Source organism: Pararge aegeria, chromosome 24, assembly GCF_905163445.1.
Source record: "Pararge aegeria chromosome 24, ilParAegt1.1, whole genome shotgun sequence".
Classification (NCBI taxonomy): Eukaryota; Metazoa; Arthropoda; class Insecta; order Lepidoptera; family Nymphalidae; genus Pararge; species Pararge aegeria.
In genome coordinates, this window is record NC_053203.1 from 11840042 (window position 1) to 11848300 (window position 8259).

Here is an 8259-nt window from a genome sequence, read left to right on the forward strand (position 1 = left end):
CGTACTTTACATGTAAATTCGTCCACTTAAAACTAAAGTTACGAGGATTCAAAACGCGCCCTGGTCTAAGAAGCCTACAACAAACTTAACCGGTTGTTTTTATGTTATGATGGTGATCACACATTGTCTACTTCTTTTTACTTTTTTACATTAGGGAACTAAGCTAAGCTGCAAACACACAGACAGACTTACGTTGCGAATTTATAAGGGTTCTTTTTGACTATGCAACACTAAAAAAATTAAAGGTCACTGACTCCATAAACATGAAACCTCAAAACTTGACTTTCCAAAACACTCCGCCCGCCTACGGCCTTGTATGAAGGTACAACAATCTTGCGCAGTACTCAAATATAATGACAACTGTCATCAAATAATGACAACTGGACAAATTAAGGTGGCTTTCCACTAGAGCAATGATTTTCAATGTTCGTCAAGTCGAGTTATTACTTTCTTTATTTAAAAATGGAAAACACTCGATACATACATATATATTTTTCCATAATAGTGACGTGATAGTGGTAACTAAATACGTTAACGTAAAAGTTGGATGCAGCTCAAAAAAATATACCTACGCGTTTGTTTAAAAAAATCAGGCGCATTGGCTGTGTACAAAATGTTTCTGTTCAGTATCCGATTATTTGACATCGAATTGAATGTAATATTATTATTTGACATTACTATGATAATATTGACATTAACTGTATAATTTAATTAATTAATTTTCAATGCTTGCTCAACAAGATTTTGCACACATGTATTAATGACTTGTTGTGCACTTTAAACTTCGCATGCTTTATAGTAGAATATGAAGTAATGTTATTATAATAAGATCATATAAAAGCTCATGTTCAGCGAATAAATTTCATTTCATAAAGCTGTGAGAGTTCTGAACGCTGTCTTGCAAATTATTACAAAACTTATCTGTGCTCAGTGTCGTTGTTGCCTTATATCGTGCATCTGATAATTTGTTTTAATAAGATTATTCTATTAGCATATTGAGATACATCTCCAAGATCAGCAAGATTTTTTTTTTTTTTTTTTAATCTATTGTTCTAAATAAAAGTAACAAATATTTTTCCAACATAATTATCCATTCCCTTAGAAGGAGGGCCTTGTCACTCGCGTCCGTAGAAGTTACCTTTCAATACTCTACACGTACCCCCTGGGTGGTGCTAAAAGAGTGACCCCACCGGACCAAGGCGGTGGCTAATAACCTAATCTGGATCACCAGAATGGTAGCTACAAGCCAAGACTAACCTCTAAAAGAGTAGACTCGCCAACCCGCTCGGCAAGCGTGGCGTTTTATTGCCAATTACCTTCATGCAGCACGATTCACAGATATGGCCCTTAGTCTCCAGCAGCTCTGCCAGGCCCGGCCACGACAGCAGTCGGACAACCAGCAGAGCAAAGGGTGCTAAGAATCCCTGGAGTAGGAATGGCTGTCATAAAACGATATACCTGGCTACGTATAACATTCGCACTATGATGACAAATGACCGCTTCTGTGAACTGGAAAATGTAGTCTTGCAACGAATAAAATGGCATGTGATCGGCCTAAGTGAAACAAGACGCAGAGGAGAAGATCTACAAAAGTTGACCTCGGGGCACCTCCTGTATTTTAAGGGTAATGAGGATAGCTCAACTGGTGGAGTTGGCATGTTGATACACAAATCTCTAGCAGAAAAAGAGATTAGCCGACGCATCCAACTCGGGTGGGTAGCCTTTAGGAAACTCTCAGACGTCCTTAAGGGAGACATTCCTTTATGTTTAAAGCGCAAAGTGTTCGACCAGTGTGTCCTACCCACTATGACATATGGAGCAGAGACATGGACCCTTACAAAGAAGGTGGTGCACCGGCTCAAAGTGGCTCAGCGGGCAATGGAAAGAGCGATGTTAGGTTTGTCTCTATTAGATAAGATTCCCAACGTAGAGATCAGAAACCGAACTGGAATCACTGACATCGTTCAAAGAGCAGTGGCCCTGAAATGGAACTGGGCGGGTCACATATGTCGAAGGGAGGACGGGCGGTGGAGCCGAGTGATTCTGGATTGGCAACCGCGTACTGGACACAGAAGCATTGGCCGACCACCAGCTCGATGGAGAGATGATATTGTAAAGGCAGTAGGGAAGAACTGGATGCAGTTAACCAGCAATATACCGAGATGGCGTGCAAATGAAGAGGCCTTAGTCCAGCAGTGGACTGAGATAGGCTGATGATGATGATTATGACTTAATCTTAATGTAAAAATATTTAGACAATCTTAATCAAACAGTGGCATTTGAACTATTAGCTAAAAAATGTCTTTTACAATTTCTTAAAAATATATGTTTTTTTCCATTTACACATTGCAAAGCAGGTTCAATTGCATTTGAACGTTTTTCTATTCCACGGGGTGTTTGATGGCGATGGTTCTTTGATTATTATTGAATTTTTCGTCCGATTGATATTCATATCACTTTCACTCGTCTTAAATATACTTTTTTTTGGGATAATTTGGTCGTGTTAAGTAAAGGATAAAGACGTACAGAAACATTTAATTCTTCCTTTATGCTTTAAAACCTGCTATAGTTTTGACTTTAACGTCGTTCGAACGCGCCTGCTTCTATCCAATATTAATAGATTTGTTAACTTAGCGAAGATGGGTTCACAGCTGCTGGAAAGCCACCTTAACTCGGCACGAACAGTTTTTATTGTGATGTCATAGTAAATACTTGATATTATAATCAAATCAGCGTGATGATAACGACGATGCGAACGGATTTTTACGTTACGTTTAACTGCATAAAGCGTGTGATTATTGTGTACGCTGTCTTGAGTTTGCTTCTGTAGTTTTTGTGGGGTGCTATAAGACAGTGTGTCATCGGCCTATCAAAGTTTTCATAAATGAGAACCATATATATAACTTAAAAATATAAATAAAATATAATAAATATACTACGACAATACACATTCCTATTATACTATAAAGGACTACGTAAATGATAAAAAAGCTTGGGTGTAAATTATTGCTCTAACCAGGTTGCTCTTCTAATAATTTTAAATGACATTGTGAGATGGTGATAACAAAAAAAAACACCCGGCTAAGTTTGTTGTGGGCATCTTCTTAGACCAGGACGCGTTTGGAACCCTCGTAGCTTTAGTTTTAAGTTTACGAATGTGGTTATCGCCATCATCTCACTACCGTGTAATTCCTATGTACGCATCAAAAGTGCCACCTATGGGCCTACTTGAATAAAGATATTTTTGACTTTGACTTTGACACACATCCAGCCCCAAAGTAAGCGTAGCCTGTGCTATGGGTACTAAGACTGATGAATAATTTTATGAATAATTTACGTTAATATACAGACAAACACCCATTGGAAAACATTTATGTTCATCACAAAAACATTTTCCACACCCACAGCCTAGGACTCAGAAAGCAGGGTCGCTTCCCACTGCGCCAATCGACAGTTATAATATTAGTTTTTTTTCTCGGGAGACGAAGTATCTTGTTTTTTTTTATTTTAAAATGAAATCCCACTTTAACCTGAACGTGACATAACAATATAAATTACACGTTAGATCTTTGGGCAGTAAGAGTACAGAACACGCAGCGAAGTCACAAGATAAACTGTAGCTTAGTACGATGTATATCTTTCTTACCTGTCAGCTATTGAAATTTTTAACACATTTGTGTGGTTATTTTTTATATATTTTGAACAATATGTGACGGATTGATCCTGAGGTCGCTACTCAAAAAAAAAAATTAGAAGTAAAAAACACTAGCCAGATTACGTACTAATCGATGTTATTGCGACATGTCTGTTTTGTTTGTCGTGCTTTGTTGTTTTTTTTGCCTCAAAATATATTCCGGTTGCTTCCATCTTCCTGTTGTCACGAATAATGTGATTGTTTTTTGTTGTTTTGGTTAAACACCATTAAAGTTTTTCAGTTTTGGAGGTAATAGAACAGGCGGTTAGACACTTCATTCCATTTAGCATTTGACAGTAATTATTTTACCTCTAATATTCTACACGTTTACCATAAAATAGGTAAAATGGGATAAGTTTGTGAGCGTTCTGCGGGTGTGAAGTGAGACGTACGCGGGGCGTTTCCACTGTTTTAGGACACAATACATTGCATATAATAGCTGAATGAGAGTTCTGTATGTTCGGAATTCTATGCGTAGAAAAAAATGTTATGCTAGGTGTCCTATATTAAGCATAAAAGCATGCCGATTTTTAGCTAGAACTCCAGTCCAGATGACGCTATAAGAATAGTTATTTTCTAGAGCTTTTAAAAGCAGGTGGCTTCTCTGATGTTAAATGGAAAATCATCGTCTATAACAAGCAAGTTATGCTATGTTAAGCATAAAAGCATGCTGATTTCCAGCTAGAACCCCAGTCCAGATGATGCCAAGAAAATTAGAGCTATACGTAAGACAGGCTTTTAAAAGCAGGTGGCTTCTCTGATGTTAAATGGAAAATCATCGTCTATAACAGAGCGAGACTTCACAGGGCATGAAATGGATTCGTCCTGCAACGTGCCGCCCTGTGTCCATCAACCTCAGGCGTATGTTAAACCTCATGAGCCTGGACTTGCCATGCCACGTGGTGACGGCAAATCAGTTTTCACCCCCTTCTCTAACCGCTGATGTCGTACGATGTAACGATGAACGGGTGGTACTTCTACCATATACTGCGATCACCAACCAGACACCAGTCTGCCCATCGCGGTGATTATGGACAACCCCTTTAGTCCAAAAGTGGACTAGGCTATCGATGATGATGATTTTTTTTTTATATTAATAGGGGGCAAACGAGCAAGTGGGTCACCTGATGGTAAGTGATCACCGCCGCCCACAAACATCTGCAGCACCAGAGGAGCCACCGATGCTTTGCCGGCTTTTAAGGAATTTGTTTATCCGCCCCTTGAATAACCCTAGATTGTATTTTTGAGGAAACACAACAGTAGAAGATTACCAGGCATCCAGATGATGAGGGTGGAACTTATTTCTACGACGTGAGGTGCGGTCAGAGAACAGGGAAGGAGGTATCAACATGATATGATATCATGATGATGCATGGCAATGCTGCATAGCGGAAGAAATAACTATGGCGGTAGTATCTACTTCCCCGCACTAGCTGTAACAAAAATCACAACAATAGCTGAATGAGGGTTCTGTAGGTTCTTAATTCTATGCCATGCCTACCACTACTAAAAGTTCATTTAATATGTTCTAATGTGAATTATTACCATCTCCACCTATCTCTAATTAGGCTTAAAAATTACCGCTCATTAAATCATACCGGACATATATGTTAATGCCAAGGAAATAATCATCCGTTTTGACCGAGTAATGCAAGGCCTAAGGTTACTTGGGTGGAATTTTTTCTTAATCAGAGGTCAGAGCTTCATGACTTCTAAATTATTAATAATAGTAACTTAAAATTAACGTGCTCTCTACTAAAAATTGTCCGAAACACTGACAGCGTGGCTGCTAAACTAACTACAAGTCGCTCAGCGTGTTAGGAAAGAGATATGCTTGGTATTTCTTTGAGCGATAAGGTCCGTAACAAAGTGATTCGCCAAAGAACGAAAGTAACCGACACAGCTCTTAGCGCTAAAGTGGCAGTGGGCTTGGTCACGTTTGTCGGATGATCTGAAGTCGAAAAGTCCTCGAAAGGAGTGTAAGGCGCCTCCCAACTAGGCGGAGCGACCTCCGAATAGTCGCAGGAAACGACTGGATGAGAAAGGACGAGAATAGGTAGAGTTGGAGCTGATTCCAAGAGGCCTATGTCCAGTAGTGGATGAACATTGGCTAATAATGATGTTGTTTGTCCAAAATTGAAAATATAGCATGACGACGTTGCTATGCGTTTTTATTATTTAGTTGCAGAGCTTTTAGTATCAGACCTCGTGCGAGGAGTGCTACTGCCTTGCTTATTTCTGCCGCGAAGCAGCATAAATTATATACTAGGCTGGCTACCCATGACTCGTTTTTTTTTTTAAATCTTATTCTAAGAGATGATTCGCTGGGCGAATATACCTCTTTGTTATGTTACATTTGATGAATTTCTTAATGACAAGGTTGCTTGGAAGCATCCGGCTCCGCTTTCACCTCTCACAAGATTTAAAAATAAATTTTAAAATGTAAAATGTAAATTGTTGATATTGGAAAAGAGCAACTGCTGAGTTTCTTGCAGGCTTCTTCTCGGTAGAATCTGCCTTCCGAACCGGTGGTAGAGTCACTACACACATACAGACTTGACGTAAGGCCTACTTGAAATAAATGAATTTTGAATTATTTTTTTTGAACATTACGTACAACTTCATACTGTAGGCATTAGCTAGGAATGGCATCGAGAGAGGAATTATTATTGTCTCTTCTCGATACCAATCCCAACCGTTTTCTTGCTGTCATTGAATGTGGGTGGGCACCACACTGTTAAAATATCCAACGGAGCTTGGAATTAGCAAACTGTTTCTGTTCCACAAGCAAAGTCCATACGCAATGTATATAAAAATATTTAACCATCCGCCAGGTTTTATTAGGAACATTTAAGATGACAATGAATTTAATCCCTATCCCTATCCCTATCCCTATCCCTACTTCCCTACTAATATTATAAATGTCAATGTAAGTTTGTTTGTTACGCTTTCACGGAAAATCTACTTAACCGATCCAGGAATATGTTTACAAAGTTTCATGAAACTTTGTACACATATTCCTGGAAATGTTAGAAGTAATATAGGATACTTTTTATCCCGACATTAAGCTCGGTTCCTTTTGGAGAGGGGATGAAAGTGTTTGAAGATTTTACACCATAACTCCGACAAATTATAACCGATTTAAATAATTATTTTTTAGAGGTTATAATATGTGTTTAATTCTTCCCAAATTTTGTGTAGATCTGATGAAAGAGGTTGGAGATAGATGACAGACCTCCTCAGCGGACAGCAGCAAACCCCTCATTTAAGGCTTAGCGATACTGAATACTTTAATTTTTTTTAGAACTACAACTAAATTGAATGCCAGATCAAAAAACAAAATCAAACGCAGACGAAGTCGCGGGCAATAGCTAGTAAGATATAAATAAATACCTCATTGATTTTGAGCATCCCCAATAAAATCGGTTTCCCTACGATGTCTTACTTATGTTTGTTAAGTCTTCACTTATGTACAACATCTATCCCATCTGCATTGACCGTCAATTATAAATATAAAAAATAGCATTACTAAACATGACGTCAAAAAATAAATAATCGTTAGTAAATTTTTAAATATGAAAAATTATTTAAATAATAAACATTTGGTAGATAGAGGATGCAATTTATAAGCGTTCAATAATTAAAATCACAAATATTTTTCTTTACTAATTAAGGAAACTGTCTAGAGGTGTGAATTAATATGTGAAATGTTTAGTGTGTCATACCTGTTTTTATTACGTTTATCGCGAATGTATGCGAAATATTATTTTGTTGGAAGCTTCAATAGCCTCAACGTTTGGATGGACTGCAGACTGCATGTTATTGAAATACCCATAAAAACAGTAATTCTATTTTAACCCACCACGCCAAAATTGACGGGGTGTTATAAATTTGACATTTCTGTATGTGTTAGGTGGATAAAAAAAAATTCAAAATTTCTTTATTCTCGTAGGCCTATCACAGGCATTTATGAAGCGTACATACATACATGTTTACATCATCGTAAGGGGATGGTGATAACTTCGTTCGCCAACCTAAACCTAAGGCTACGAGGGTTCCAAACGCGCCCTGGTCTAAGAAGAGCCCACAACAAACTTAGCCGGGTATTTATTTTTGTTATCACCATCTCACAGTAAATTTATTTAGCTATGAAGCTAGAGCAATTCACACCCAAGCCTTTTTTTATCTTTTAAGTAATCCTTAATATTATAATAGGATTTTTCTGTAAGCTCACTTTTGATATAAACTTTGAACTTATTGAGAGACATCTCATCTAAATAAATATACTACCACATTACACACATCGCCATCTAGCCCCAAAGTAAGCGTGGCATGTGTTATGGGTACTAAGTTGACTGATGGATATCTATATGAATAATATACATAAATACTTATAAAATGCAGATACACACCCAGACAGTTAAAAAACATTCATGTAAATCACACAAACATTTTCCAGTTTTGGGAATCGGACTCAGACGGCAGAGTCGCTGCTCACTGCGCCAGTCGGCCTTCAAATATCAATATATATGTCTGTCTGTGGCATCGTACAACCGGAGAGATGA